We start from the raw sequence: 17,157 nt of genomic DNA, 5'->3' as shown, positions 1-17,157 counted from the left end.
AACGGTATTCTTCACAGAGCTAGAACAAATAATTTCACAATTTGTATGGAAATACAAAAAAACCTCGAATAGCCAAAGCTATCTTGAGAAAGAAGAATGGAACTGGAGGAATCAACCTACCTGACTTCAGGCTCTACTACAAAGCCACAGTCATCAAGACAGTATGGTACTGGCACAAAGACAGAAATATAGATCAATGGAACAAAATAGAAAGCCCAGAGATAAATCCACACACATATGGACACCTTATCTTTGACAAAGGAGGCAAGAATATACAATGGATTAAAGACAATCTCTTTAACAAGTGGTGCTGGGAAATCTGGTCAACCACTTGTAAAAGAATGAAACTAGAACACTTTCTAACACCATACACAAAAATAAACTCAAAATGGATTAAAGATCTCAACGTAAGACCAGAAACTATAAAACTCCTAGAGGAGAACATAGGCAAAACACTCTCTGACATACATCACAGCAGGATCCTCTATGACCCACCTCCCAGAATATTGGAAATAAAAGCAAAAATAAACAAACGGGACCTAATTAAACTTAAAAGCTTCTGCACATCAAAGGAAACTATTAGCAAGGTGAAAAGGCAGCCTTCAGAATGGGAGAAAATAATAGCAAATGAAGCAACTGACAAACAACTAATCTCAAAAATATACAAGCAACTCCTACAGCTCAACTCCAGAAAAATAAATGACCCAATCAAAAAATGGGCCAAAGAACTAAATAGACATTTCTCCAAAGAAGACATACAGATGGCTAACAAACACATGAAAAGATGCTCAACATCACTCATTATCAGAGAAATGCAAATCAAAACCACTATGAGGTACCATTTTACGCCAGTCAGAATGGCTGCTATCCAAAAGTCTACAAGTAATAAATGCTGGAGAGGGTGTGGAGAAAAGGGAACCCTCTTACACTGTTGGTGGGAATGCAAACTAGTACAGCCACTATGGAGAACAGTGTGGAGGTTCCTTAAAAAACTGGAAATAGAACTGCCTTATGATCCAGCAATCCCACTGCTGGGCATACACACTGAGGAAACCAGAAGGGAAAGAGACACGTGTACCCCAATGTTCATCGCAGCACTGATTATAATAGCCAGGACATGGAAGCAACCTAGATGCCCATCAGCAGATGAATGGATAAGAAAGCAGTGGTACATATACACAATGGAGTATTACTCAGCCATTAAAAAGAATACATTTGAATCAGTTCTAATGAGGTGGATGAAACTGGAGCCTATTATACAGAGTGAAGTCAGCCAGAAAGAAAAACACCAATACAGTATACTAATGCATATATATGGAATTTAGAAAGATGATAATAATAAACCTGTGTAGGAGACAGCAAAAGAGACACTGATGTATAGAACAGTCTTATGGACTCTGTGGGAGAGGGAGAGGGTGGGAAGATTTGGGAGAATGGCATTGAAACATGTATAATACCATGTATGAAACGAGTTGCCAGTCCAAGTTTGATGCACGATACTGGATGCTTGGGGCTGGTGCACTGGGATGACCCAGAGGGAGGGTATGGGGAGGGAGGAGGCAGGAGGGTTCAGGATAGGGAACACATGTATACCTGTGGTGGATCCATTTCGATATTTGGCAAAACTAATACAATATTGTAAAGTTTAAAAATAAAATAAAATTAGATTGGGTACCTAAGAAATACACAATTGAGTACTCATAATTTGATATTCTTGGGTTTATTTATAACCATCTCCTTTAAAATCACAGGTAGTTCTAGGTCTATTTATATTTGGCCATTTCCATATTCCAATAATCCAACCCAGAAGTCACACTTAATCAAAGACCTTGGGTCTAGAATTAGAGGTTTCTCCCTCATAGTAGTTGTTATGAGTCTTCTGTGCTCTGATCATTCACCTGAATCTTTTTAAAGAAGTCTACCTCTTGGTGCAATTTGAATTAATGATTGGTTGGTAAAATATGCATATTTATATATTTTTCCTAAGTGTATATTTTGGTTTCATTTCCACAATGTGAGGACTTAACTATTATATCATTCAGGGAAGTCTTGAGATAATGCTCCTGGATAAGGCCAGTGAAGTCATATATTCTTGCTTGCTTGCTTGCTGAGTTGATTCAGTTGTGTCCAACTCTTCGCAACACTATGGACTGCAGCTTGCCAAGCTCCTCTGTCCATGGGATTCTCCAGGCAAGAATACTGGAGTGAGTTCCCCATGCCCTCTTCCAGGGGAATCTTCCCAACTCAGGGATCAAACCTGTCTCTTGCATCTCCTGCATTGGCAGGAGGGTCTTTACCACTAGCACCACCTAAGTAGTCCCATATATTTCTGAGTTCCCCATATTTTCTCATACAAAGTCTCCTATTTCCCTGTTAACACTATCTTCACCTCAATGTATAAAATTAAGCTTTTCTGACCACTCAAGGGGCTTCCCTGGTGGCTCAGACAGGAAAGGACTTTCATGAAATGCAGGAGACCCATTCAAGTTTCTGAATTATCAAACTTAGTAAATTTGGATTGTAGCCAAAAACAGAAAAGCAACCATTGGCAAAACTTTCCTTTTCTCTCTGCCTTCAGAAAACAGTTGTAAAGCAAGTTTGGCTCTCTCTTAAAAGAGATTTCAGTATTAGAAACCTTTTTGACTCAATTTCCCTAATATCAAAGTCTTGGTAGGTACATGACTTCAGAACTATACTAAAAGAAAAATCATTTAACTAATCATTTAATGTTGAACAATTAAAATAATTAGTATCTTCAATTTCTTACCTACCATATCCTAACAAATTTCAGGCAGTCCTGTACTTTAGAGCCTGTTTTGTGTTAAATCTCATTCTTGGTACCAAATATGATATCAGTTATATACTTCTGATTGGAAATTTAATAATACCAAATCAAACTAGCAAAACATGCAGGGAAATGATTGTTTCACATGACTAAATGTCAAGAGATGTTCCAGGATTAGAATTCAGTTTATAAAGACTCCACATCTCATGTTTGTGTGTGAGATAGAGAAACAGAGAGACTTCTTTAGCTCTATCCAACTCCAAAGTCAAATTCAGTCTCAAATCATGATAGCACAATAAATACAGCAATTCCATTCTTGTCCTTCAAGCACACAAAACATTGTCCAGAGAAAGGATCTGTATCTGTTAATTCCTACCAAAAGCCCTAAAATACTACTCGTATTGGACTCATTAGATATAAATGATGTACTGTGCTGATTCATTTAAGCTGTACTATGCATTTCACCTGTGGATCAAGGAACAATGCCATATTACCTATAAATGATATATTTGAAACATACATGTGGGCTTTGTGCTCGTTGTGCTCAGTCGCTAAGTCATGTCCAACTCTTCGCCACCCCATGGACTCCTTGTAGCCCAACAGGCTCCTCTGTTCACGGGATTTCCCAGACAAAAATACTGGAATGGGGCTATTTTCTCCTCTAGTGGATCTTCCTGACCCAGGGATCGAACCCAAGTCTCCTGCATTGATAGGAGGATTCTTTACCACTGAGCCCCATGGGAGGGAAAAGAAGTAAAAGGATTGGATGCATTTCCATTTTTTGCTGCAGTTCAATCGATACATATAGAAAACAGAATATGTATTGGATTATAATGGATAAATTATCAAAGCAAAATTAAAATGAAATTCATGTTACTTAAGGTGTTAAGTCCTTTTTCAAAAAGTTACATTTACAAACAAAAGATTTTTTTTCAAGAGTAAAACTTAACATTAAGTTTGGACTCCAAAGTGCATTACAGAAACTTTCTTTTTGTAAATCATTTTATGAAAGCAAAAATTTTAGCCTACTAGCTATTCAAAGTATTTATCCTTAGCAAGTATTATTATGCAAGTACATATAGATGATTAATCACAAAATTGGAAAAGATATCAGATCACACACTCCTATTGCTTGAATTTTAAAAGGCTTATTCTGATTTATGTTTTCCAATATCTGCAAAATGTCATTCCTTAAATAAATATGTAAGCCCCATACTAAAATCTCCAACACCCCTGAGTCCCATGTTTTTCAGGTATCTCTTCTGATCTTACCTACAGACTCTCTTGGGGCTTACCTAGTGGCTCAGACAGTAAAAAGTGTGCCTGCAATGTGGGAGACCCAGATTCGCTACCTGGGTAGGGAAGACCCCCTGGAGAAGGTAATGGCTACCCACTCCAGTATTCTTGTGTGAAAAATCCATGGATAGAGGACTCTGGCAGGCTAATGAGGTAGCAAAGAGTTGGACAGGATTGAGCAACTAACACACACACACACACACACACACACACACACACACAATCTTAGCATTCTTATAAATTAATGCTCAAAGAAGCTGAAGCCAGACTGACACACAGTGACTTCCTTCATCTTATCTTCCTCTCAAAACCTTCATTATAATAGTAGCACTATGACTTATACTGCATGTGTGAATTCAGTTCTCTTGAGTTTTTATCTGGATATAACATTTCTGTTTCATAGGATATGCCTATATTCAGACTCAGTAGAGAAAATGAAACTGTTTGTCAAGTGGTTATACCATTATACACACCCATCAGCAATGTATGAGAGTCCCCTAGTATCACCAGTTTAGTATTTTCAGTCTAACCATATTGTTACAGCTCTGAAACATTAGAAATTGAGTGGAAGCAGTGTCAGACTTTATTTTTCTGGGCTCCAAAATCACTGCAGATGGTGACTGCAGCCATGAAATTAAAAGATGTTTACTCCTTAGAAGAAAAGTTATGACCAACTTAGATAGCATATTGAAAAGCAGAGACATTACTTTGCCAACAAAGGTCCGTCTAGTCAAGGCTATGGTTTTTCCAGTAATGTATGGATGTGAGAGTTGGACTGTGAAGAAAGCTGAGCACCGAAGAATTGATGCTTTTGAACTGTGGTGTTGGAGAAGACTCTTGAGAGTCCCTTGGACTGCAAGGATATCCAACTAGTCCATTCTAGAGGAGATCAGCCCTGGGTGTTCTTTGGAAGGAATGATGCTAAAGCTGAAACTCCAGTACTTTGGCCACCTCATGCGAAGAGTTGACTCATTGGAAAAGACTCTGATGCTGGGAGGGACTGGGGGCAGGAGGTGAAGGGGATGATAGAGGATGAGATGGCTGGATGGCATCACCGACTCGATGGACATGAGTTTGAGTGAACTCCGGGAGTTGGTAATGGACAGAGAGGCCTGGCGTGCTGCAATTCATGGGGTCACAAAGAGTCAGACACGACTGAACTGAACTGAACTGAAGCTTCCATTTGCTTCTTTTTTATAGTGAACATACAAAAGGGGTCTTACATTAAAAAACTGTGCAATATCCAGCATCAAAAAAAGATTCAACAAATAATAGCCTTAATTATGACAAAATTCTGAATAAAAAGTGACAAAATATCATGCCCAAATATTAGTATTCCCTAACTGGTAATGGTCTTTCATTTATGGTGTAAAACTATTAATCTATTAAATTATATCCTCTTTGGTATCATAATGAAGAGGCAATACTATCCTTTTGAATTGAAAAAATAGATATGCATTTTTAAGTTGAGCGCTTATCTGCCCCGAGAAATCGATGCTTTTAAACTGTGGTGATAGGGAAGACTCTTGAGAGTCCCTTGGACTGCAAGATCAAACCAGTCAATCCTAAAGAAAATCAAGCCTGAATGCTCTTTGGAATGACTGATTCTGAAAATGAAGCTCCAATACGTCGACCTGATTCATAGTGCCAACTCATTGGAAAAGACACTGAATCCAGGAAAACTTGAGGGCAGGAGGAAAAGGGGGCAACAGAGGATTAGATGGTTGGATGGCATCATTGAGTCAATGAACCTGAGTTTGAGCAAGCTCCGGGAGATAGTGAAGGACAGGGAAACCTGGCATGCTGCAGTCCATGGGGTAACAAAGAGTTGGATATGACTGAGCAACTGAACAACATCTAGCCCCAGTGAGAATTATTCATATAAAAGGCAGCTCTCCAATATAAATGAAGTCATTACCCCTAATGTCTTAAACTGGAAATGACATAGCAGAGGATTTGAATGTGGAGTGGACATTATAGGTCTGGAAATATTTTATAATGATCAGTCAGAAAAGACTTTTCTTTTGGAAGAAACAGAACCATTGTGAATGTGGAAAAAGGCAATGTTGCTGAGCAGATGCAATTAGAGTTAGACTGGAAAACAGGATCCAAGTTATATTGGAGTCACAGTGAAGTGAAAGTGTTAGTCGCCCAGTGGTGTCCATCTTTTTGTGACCCCATGGACTGTAGCCTCCTCTGTCCATGGAATTCTCCAGGAAATAATACTGGGTTAGGTCGTCATTTCCTTCTCCAGGGGATCTTGCCATCCCAGGGATCAAACCCACATCTCCTGCCTTGCAGGAAGTTTCCTTACTGCCTGAGTCAACAGGAAAGCCCACACTGAAATCACAAATACCCCTCAAAAAAAAAAAAAAAAAAAAAAAACCTTTTCGCCAACCTTTAGGTATTTTCTGGATACTCAAGAAGCATTGTTTATGTCAAACATTTCACTCCAAACAATCAAGCAAAGAACCTATGAGAGAAATATGTCAAGAGAGGAATTGCTGCTAGTTTTTTTTTTTCCCCCATTATATTTTTAAACTACACTTTTTAAAAATTACAAATCCATCTTATAAAACTATAATTTTTATGGTTCAAAACTACTGAGTTTTTTTCCCTCTCTCATTTCACTCTGTTAGTTTCATCATTTAATTCCTATAAGCAAGTCCATTTCAAGCTCTTTTCAGTCTCTGGCAGTTATGAATAGTCAAACAACATGGAATCAGAGCATAAGAAATACACTTCTGGGATGACTCACTTGCTGTTTTCCATCTTTTCTGGCAGGTGACATTATTTGCTTTCAGGCTGCTGAATAGTGTCTAATTGTTTCAGTTAATCTTTCCATTGTGCAATCTGTTAAAGCCAATAAAGCATCAATTCCCAATTTAACGGGATGCTTGATTAACTGAGCTGACAACAGAATGTAATATGTTGTTAAAGCTTCATTTAAAATTAAGTATGAAGAGAGCTAGCCTAAATGCACCATGGTGATCTGCACATCTTCCTTCCAGCCTAGAAGTGCCTATGGTTCAAGTTAAAGAATGCTTTTTGATTCAGGCATGAAATCTATTTAAAGCCAATGACAACTAAACTTCCTGAACTAAAACTTAAAGCACTTCATTTCAACATTACCAGTATCATTCATATCAGTGCAAAGAATCTCATGCTTGGGGAAAATATGAGAAAACACAGAACATTTCCTAGTACCTGACTAGGATTTCACCTAGACCATCACACACCACAGAATATTTATATCCCAAGGTAGATGATTAATTTCTTCTTTGCTTAATTCAAAAAGCGTTTGCCTACCTCCCTCAAGTCTCATTACAATAAAGTCAAAAATTCAAGGTTGTTATTGGTAATTACATGGATATGTTGATAACATAATCTAGAAAATGTACCAGTGCCTTTTAAAGGCACATTTCTAGGTTATGTGAGTGCAAATTCAGCCTAAGAAACTAATGTGAATCTAAATAATCATTAACAAACTGAGGGGCAATCTTTACCTTTGTTTCTCACATGTGTGATATGGTTGTTTAGTTGCTCAGTTATGTCCCACTCTGTGACCCCGTGGACTTAGCCTGCCAGGCTCCTCTGTCCACGGGGATTCTCCAGGCAAGTATACTTGAGTGGGTTGTCATTTTCTTCTGCAAGGCATCTTCCTGACACAGGGATTAAATCCACCTCTCCTGTTTGGCAGCAGTTTCTTTACCACTGAGCCACCTGGGAAGCCTAACGTGTGGTATGGAGAAGTCCTAAAATCATTCTAAGCCTTGATTTCCACATCACCAAGACAAAAGCCATTTCATTTGTGTCAAAATGTTGCTTTTAAAGCTAAATAAGTTTTTAAAAATTCAATCACATATAATATATGTATCACATGTAAATAACAGTGTGTATTACACACACATTCAACATATCTTTCACATGTTTGAAGGATCACACCAATTTCATTGTATGAGACTTTCCATCACCACTAAATAATGTCAAATTTAATGCTTTTTCCAGTTTAGGTAAGTATAGTGACATTTTCTAGTTTTAACAATGAGCCACTGCAATCATATTACATAGATAATGTGCACTACATGTATGTAGACTTCAAATATATAACGAGTATCCTCTGAGTAAAACATTTAAGCATTATTGAGTTCACAGCAATTTTTTTTCATTGTTAAAAGTAAAAATACCACAACCCCCAATCAATTCTAAAAAGAATTATATTTGGAAAAAAAAGATGGGGGATTAAAATTGTTTGTATTAGCTACATAATGCCTGATAAGTTAAAAGCTGAATTTAGCATGTACTTCAGCAAAGCACAGAATTCAAAATAATCATTCTAAATAGGCATTACTTTGCCAACAAAGGTCCATCTAGTCAAGGCTATATAGTCATGTATGGATGTAAGAGATAGACTGTGAAGAAAGCTGAGCGCCGAAGAATTGATGCTTTTGAACTGCGGTGTTGGAGAAGACTCTTGAGAGTCCCTTGGACTGCAAGGAGATCCACCCAGTCCATTCTGAAGGAGATCAGCCCTGGGTGTTCTTTGGAAGGAATGGTGCTAAAGCTGAAACTCCAGTACTTTGGCCACCTCATGTGAAGAGTTAACTCATTGGAAAAGACTCTGATGCTGGGAGGGATTGGGGGCAGGAGGAGAAGGGGATGACAGAGGATGAGATGGCTGGATGGCATCACCGACTCGATGGACATGAGTCTGAGTGAACTCAGGGAGTTGGTGATGGACAAGGAGGCCTGGCATGCTGTGATTCATGGGGTCGCAAAGAGTCGGACATGACTGAGCGACTGAACTGAACTGAACTGAAATAGGCATGGATGTTATTCAGCAACCTCCTGTGGTCCATATTTGTTATTTTTCTTCTTTGTATCTTTATGTCTGTCTTAGAGCCTTGTATATATCACTGCACTCATATCTGTTGAAGGGAACCTATCTAAACTTAATTCTTAACAAAAGGCACACTTCATTGCCATCTCCTTAAAAAGTCTTTGCATCTCATTTTAAATACCAATTCACTTTTCTGGCTTGTTTATCATCTGCCTCCCCTACCATATCAAGGACAAGAACCATGATATTTTTTTACTCAGCAGCACAATATTAGCATCTAATACAGTGAAAATTTGTTAATAACGAATAGATGAACTTAAAGTTCACTTTTAATTGGTTAACATGTACCATGCAACATTAAACTCCATTCTCTGGAACTAAATGTCTGTCAATTTTAATCACTGTTTCTCTAAAGGAGGGGGAAAATCTGACTCCAAGCATCATATCTTTTCAAGGAATTCTTTGTGTGGTTTCCTAATGTTTTCTTAATTTTCTAAGCTCTTTGAAATTTGAGTGTTATTATAAGTCAAAATTGAATTTGACTTCTAAATGTGAAGCTACAACTAGAATTTTTGATAAATGAAAAGGATTGTCATTTTTCATGTTACCAATAAATTTAAGACATGATATTAATAGCAAAAGCTTTCTTTTGTAACAAAAGGAAATATATTTTACTCCTGTTGAAAAAAAATTCTTTACAAAATTGATCTAAAGACACTTAAAAAGGAAGAGGTCAATGGGTAATAACCAACATGCTGTCTCTAAAGAAAATTTCTGTTAGCATTAGGGAAAAAAATGGAAATTGTAAAAAAGAGGAGGTGGAAAATGTGTTTTCGGAAGATTTGAGCGACATGAAAGAAATTTAAATTAAATAAAGTAGGCTGTGGAGTAATATTTATGTCTGGTTCTTAACATTCAGGGAAAATGTGGGTCTCATATGGTGAGGGGGCTGACAAGCCAGCAGCTAGAACAATGCTTGGGGAAAATGCATTTGAAGCCCTCTTCCCTAGGTCCATTAACCCTCGCCCCACCCAGTTAACAATTATATATATATGAATGATTAAGAATCCTCCCACCCAGTTAATCCCATTAACAAACCCCCCCACCCAGTTAACAATCATACTGATATGTATCTGTCTACATATACATATATACATATGCTGTATCTTTCATATTTATATAGGTAGGCAAAATATTCATTATTTTTATTCCCATGCATAATATTCATTCACTCAATAAACATTTAGTGAATTTCTATTGTGTTCCAGACACTGTTTTAGATACTAGAATTTCAGAAACAAAATAAAATAAAGTTTCAGTCCCTGGATAGATAGAAAAACCTCAATTAGCTATTATAAACTGAAATTTTAAACATAGATTACCAACAGGTAAATAGATTTAGGTAAATGTGCTAAGAAATTCACAAATATCTCAGGGAAAATATGCCTCAGAGTAAAGTTGATTTTTAACAGTATACATATATCTTTTTATACTATTGAATATTTGACCAATTCATTTTATGTTTGATTATACTGCCCTCATTTTTTCTTAAACTCTGATTGAAAAAATATTCAAAATCACAGCTCTGTCATTGAACTTGTTCACTTTTATTTAAGGTATTAGTTTTATTTTTCAATTTATAGTTCATTTTTGGAAAAATTTAATCCAGTTGTCTATTTTATGATAGGAAGGAGATCAGCCCTGGGATTTCTTTGGAAGGAATGATGCTAAAACTGAAACTCCAGTACTTTGGCAACCTCATGCGAAGAGTTGACTCATTGGAAAAGACTCTGATGCTGGGAGGGATTGGGGGCAGGAGGAGAAGGGGACAACAGAGGATGAGATGGCTGGATGGCATCACTGACTCGATGGACATGAGTCTGAGTGAACTCCGGGAGTTGGTGATGGACAGGGAGGCCTGGCGAGCTGCAATTCATGGGGTTGCAAAGAGTCGGACATGACTGAGCGACTGAACTGAACTGAACTGAACTGAACAAAGATAAAGATCTGAAGTATCCACTAAATTTGGCACAAATAAATGCAACGTGTCAAAATCCTCTGAAGACAAATGAGAGACATAAGCTATTAACAATAACTGACTTTCCACCGTTGAGTCACTGGTAGCAAAAGCCACTGTAGAGGTGTGACCAATCTGAAAATGAGCTGTGTGAAGGCATATTTTGAGCCATGAAATAAAATTGTTTTAGATCTCTTGCCTTTTTACAAAGTGAACACTTTTACTGTGATGATATTCTGCTTTTATTTGTTTCACACGTGGTAGTGTTTTACCCACAAATACTTGTCAGGTTTGCCACTCATATGAACTTATGGCTGGATGTATTCATAAATAGAATATCTATTCTATATCTATTCCCTGTCCAGTTTAGGGTCCTCACTTCCCCCTTATTCTTACTAGAAAATGAAGTATGAGCAACAGCTTGATTCTTTCTTTTTGTGCTGCACTGAAGCATTACTCCACAGTAGAGACCACTGTACCAGGACAGGTAAATATTTATGGTGCTACATTACTGATTGGAGAAGGCAATGGCACGCCACTCCAGTACTCTTGCCTGGAAAATCCCATGGGAGGAGGAGCCTGGTAGGCTGCAGTCCATGGGGTCGCTAAGAGTCAGACACAACTGAGCGACTTCACTTTCACTTTTCACTTTCATGCATTGGAGAAGGAAATGGCAACCCACTCCAGTGTTCTTGCCTGGAAAATCACAGGGACGGGGGAGCCTGGCGGGCTGCTGTCTATGGGGTCGCACAGAGTCGGACACGACTGAAGTGACTTAGCAGTAGCAGCATTACTAATAGGTTCTACTGCTTTTAAGTCACTTCAGTTGTTCATGACTCTTTGAGACCTTATGGACTATAACCCACCAGGCTCCTCTGTTCATGGGATTCTGCAAGCAAGAATACTGGAGTGGGTTGCCATGCCCTCCTCCAGAGGAATCTTCCCAACTCAGGGATCCAACCAGTGTCATTTATGTCCCCTGCATTGGCAGGCAGGTTCTTTACCACTAACATCACCTGGGAAGCCCTTTAATTCTCTAATCTGTATTTTTTTTTATGTAAATTGTCTTTTTTTTTTTTTTTTTACTTTACCATATTGTATTGGTTTTGCCATACATCAACATGCATCCACCACGGGTGTACACGTGTTCCCCATCCTGAACCCCCCTCCCACCTCCCTCCCCATACTATCCCTCTGGGTCATCCCAGTGCACCAACCCCAAGCTTCCTGTATCCAGCATTGAATGTGGACTGGCGATTCGTTTCTTATATGATATTATACAGGTGGATGAAACTGGAGCCTATTATACAGAGTGAAGTAAGCCAGAAAGAAAAACATCAATACAGTATACTAACGCATATATATGGAATTTAGAAAGATGGTAATGACAACCCTATATGCGAGACAGCAAAAGAGACACAGATGTATAGAACAGTTTTTTAATCTGTATTTTTTATATCTGCAATTTGGATAGCTACCAATGGAGAATGTGGTATATTGGTAGGTCATGTAGCCTCTGTTTACTGTTGATTTCTAAAATCTTCACAATTTAAATGATAAAATGTTTCTGCTGCTGCTTAGTTGCTACAGTTGTGGCTGACTCTGTGTGACACTATGGACTGTAGCTTGCCAGACTCCTCTGTCCATGGGATTCTCCCAGCAAGAGTAGTGAAGTGGGTTGCCATGTCCTCCTCCAGAGTTTCTTCCCAACTCGGGGATCAAACCTGGGTCTTCTGAACTACAGGCAGTTTCTTTATCACTGAGCCACCAGGGAAGTCCCAAGTTTTTCCTACTAAAATACAAACTATTATTAAATATCTAATACAAAATAAAGTTTTATTAGCTAAAACTAGAGTTCAAAAATTAACTAATATCTGACCTCATGTCTATCCTTAGTAATTTGAACTTAGATAATTTAAGCATTGTGACCAAACATAATCTGCTAAATTATTAAATTTAAACAGTAATTTCTAATTTTTCATCATGATTCCATAATTTAAAACAGATAAATAAACGGAAATAACTTTATGATATAACCTTTGACTTCTTCACAAACGAATTCATTATCTCTAGAAAATTACTCTCAGTTCAGTTCAGTCACTCAGTCGTGTCCGACTCCTTGTGACCCCATGAATCACAGCATGCCAGGCTTCCTTGTCCATCACCATCTCCCGGAGTTCACTCAAACTCACGGAATACAAATATGTACAAATATGGGGTATTTATATAATTACACATTCCCAAAATATGTATATCACATACAAATAAATATAAATACTATCAATGCCTCAAATAACTCTTAGTCACTCAAGTCAAGGCAATTTGTGTTGAATAAAAAAAGTGTTTTATACATACTATAGTATACAGTATATATACAACAATATAGCCATGTATTGTTATTTACAGTTGTCCTCTTTACTGTGTTTTGAAAAATATCCATTTAAAATAATACTTTAGGGGGAGATTGGCTAAGATAGCAGAGTAAGAAGAACCTAAGCCTCCCACTCTAAGGACACACGAAAATTATAACTATTTACAGAGAAACTAGTGATGAGAAAAAACAGAATTTAGCATCAAAAAATCCTCTACAACTAAACATATAAAGAAGAAACCACAAGGAGATGGACAGGAGGGGCAGAGTCCCAGTACAGTCAAGACACATACCGACTCCCCCTTCCCCACTAAAGACATATATTCCCAGTTAAGCAACCTAAAATCAAGAGAATAATTAAAATTGAAAATGTTCTCCCCAAGAACAAGTCTGAATCCCATATTGGGTTGCCAAGCCCGAGTGTTCTATGATGGAAAAAGGAGCCCCCATAATGTTTGTCTTTGAGGACCAGTGTGGCTTACTTTGGGGAGAAACAGTGGGCTAGGGAGATAGAGACTCCACTCTTAAAGGGTGTACTCAAAATCTCACACCTTCTTGGACCCAAGGCAAAAGCAATAATTTGAAAGGAGTCTGGGTCACAACCCCTGCTGATTTTGGTGAGTCTCCTGGAAAGGTAGGAGGTAATGGAGCTTACCATCAGCAAACAGACACTGGTGGTGGCCATTTTCAGGACCTTGTTCTACCACTGGACACTGGTGCTGGCAAGAATCATTTTGGAAACCTTCAAGCTTATCAGCACTGGTACCTGGTTCGAGCACTAGTTGAAGTTGAACGGTTCTATGAAGACCTACAAGACCTTCTAGAACTAACACCCAAAAAAGATGTCTTTTTCATTATAGTGGACTGGAATGCAAAAGTAGGAAGTCAAGAAATACCTGGAGTAACAGGCAAATTTGGCCTTGGAGTACAGAATGAAGTAGGCCAAAGGGTAATAGAGTTTTGCCAAGAGAACACACTGGTCATAGCAAACACCCTTCCAACACCACAAAGGAAGACTGTACACATGGACATCACCAGATGGCCAACACTGAAATCAGACTGATTACATTCTTTGCAGCCAAAGATGGAGAAGCTCTACACAGTCAGCAAAAACAAGACCAGGAGCTCAGATCATGAATTCCTTATTGCCACATTCAGACTTATACTGAAAAAAGTAGGTAAAACCACTAGACCATTCAGGTATGACCTAAATCAAATCCCTTACAATTATAAAGTAGAAGCGACAAATAGATTCAAGGGATCATATCTGTTAGACAGAATGCCTGAAGAACTATGGACAGAGGATTGTGACATTGCACAGGAGTCAGGGATCAAAACCATCCCCAAGATAAAGAAATGCAAAAAGGTAAAATGGCTGTCTGAGGAGGCCTTATAAATTGCTGTGAAAAGAAGAGAAGCAAAAAGCAAAGGAAAAAAGGAAAGATATACCCATTTGAATGTAAATTTCCAAAGATAGCCAGGAAAGGTAAGAAAGCCTTCCACAGTGATCAATGCAAAGAAATAGAAGAAAACAATAGAATGTGAAAGACTAGAGATCTCTTCATGAAAATTAGAGATACCATTGGAATATTTCATGCAAAGATGGGCAGGATAAAGTACAGAAATGGTATGGACCTAACAGAAGCAGAAGATATTAAGAAGAGGTGGCAAGAATACACAGAAAAACTGTACAAAGCAGATCTTCATGACCCAGATAATCACAATGGTGTGATCACTCACCTAGAGCCAGACATCCTAGAATGTGAATTCAAGTGGGCCTTAGGAAGCATCACTACAAACAAAGCTAGTGGAGGTGATGGGATTCCAGTTGAGCTATTTCAAATCTTAAAAGATGATGCTGTGAAATTGCTGCACTCAATATGCCAGCAAATTTGGAAAACTCAACAGTGGCCACAGGATTGGAAAAGGTCAGTTTTCATCCCAATCCCAAAGAAAGACAATGCCAAAGAATGCTCAAACTACTGCACAATTGCACTCTTTTCACACGCTAGCAAAGTAATGCTCAAAATTCTCCAAGTAAGGCTTCAACAGTACATGAACCATGAACTTCAACATGTTTGAGCTGGATTTAGAAAAGGCAGAGGAACCAGAGATTAAATTTCCAACATCCATTGGATCATTGAAAAAGCAAAAAAGTTCCGGAAAAACATCTATTTCTGCTTTATTGACTATGCCGAAGCCTTTGACTGTGTGGATCACAACAAACTGTGGGAAATTCTCAGAGATGGGACTACCAGACCACCTAACCTGCCTCCTGAGAAATTAGTATGCACATCAAGAAGCAACAGTTAGAACTGGACATGGAACAACAGATTGGTTCCAAATCAGGAAATGAGTATGTCAACGCTATATATTGTCATGCTGCTTATTTAACTTATATGCAGTGTACATCATGAGAAATGCTGGGCTGGAGGAAGCACAAGCTGGAATCTAGATTTCTGGGGGAAATATCAATAACCTCAGATAAACAATGACATGACCCTTATAGCAGAAAGTGAAGAAGAACTAAAGAGCCTCCTGATGAAAGTGAAAGAGGAGAGTGAAAATGTTGGCTTAAATCTCAACATTCAGAAAACTAAGATCATGGCATCTGGTCCCATCACTTCATGGCAAATAGATGGGGAGACATTGGTAACAGTGTCAGACTTTATTTTTTGGGGCTCCAAAATCACTGCAGATGGTGACTACAGCCATGAAATTAAAAGACACTTCCTCCTTAGAAGAAAAGCTATGAGAAACCTAGACATCATATTAAAAAGCAGAAACATTATTTTGCCAACAAAGGTCCATCTAGTCAAAGCTTTGGTTTTTCCAGTAGTCATGTATGGATGTGAGAGTTGGACTATAAAGATAGCTGAGTGCTGAAGAATTGATGTTTTTGACCTTGGTGTTAGGTAAGACTCCTGATAGTCCCTTGGAGTGCAAGGAGACACTACCAGTTCATCCTAAAGGAAATCAGTCTTGATAATTCATTGAAAGGACTGATGATGGAGCTGAAACTCCAATACGTGGTCACCTGATGCAAAGAGCTGACTCGAATGATTGAAGGTGGGTGGAGAAGGGGACAATATAGGATGAGATGGTTGGATGGCATCACCCACTCAATGGACATGAGTTCGAGTAAGGTCCAGGAGTTGGTGATGAACAGGGAAGCCTGGCATGCTGCAGTCCATGGATCACAAAGAGTAGGACATAACTGAGTGACTGAACTCAACTGAACTGAACTGAACTTGCCCCACCCACCAGCCTGCTGACTCCAGTGATAGGATACTGCATACCAAGTAATAGCTGGGTGGGGTCACAGCCCCACCTGTTAGTAGGCAGGCTGCTTTCAGGCGCCCTGAGTCCACTGTCAGTCCAGGACAGTCCTATCCACTCAGCCCAGGGCCCTAGGACCCAACCCCACATCCCAGTGCATAGACACTAACCCCAGGACCCCTAAGGCCCTATAGACAGAGACCCTAGTAGTACACCACATTAACAAATTAAAGAATAAAAAATCATACAACAAACTTATGATGCAGAAATAACTTTTGAAATAGTTCAACATTCACTTATGATAAAACTCTCCACAAAATCAGTGTACAGGGAACACAACATAATAAAGGCCATAAATTCTCCAACCTAGGCTTCAACAGCATATGAACTGAGAACTTCCAGATGTTCAAGCTGGATTTAGAAAAGGCAGTGGAACCAAAGATCAAATTGCCAACATCCATGGGATCATTGAAAAAGCAGGAGAGCTCCAGAAAAACATCTACTTCTGCTTCATTGACTTTGTGAAAGCCTTTGATTGCATGGATCACAGCAAACTGGAAAATTCTGAA

Source organism: Bos taurus, chromosome 6, assembly GCF_002263795.3.
Source record: "Bos taurus isolate L1 Dominette 01449 registration number 42190680 breed Hereford chromosome 6, ARS-UCD2.0, whole genome shotgun sequence".
In the NCBI taxonomy this organism is placed as follows: Eukaryota; Metazoa; Chordata; class Mammalia; order Artiodactyla; family Bovidae; genus Bos; species Bos taurus.
Note: the sequence above shows the minus strand (reverse complement) of the source record.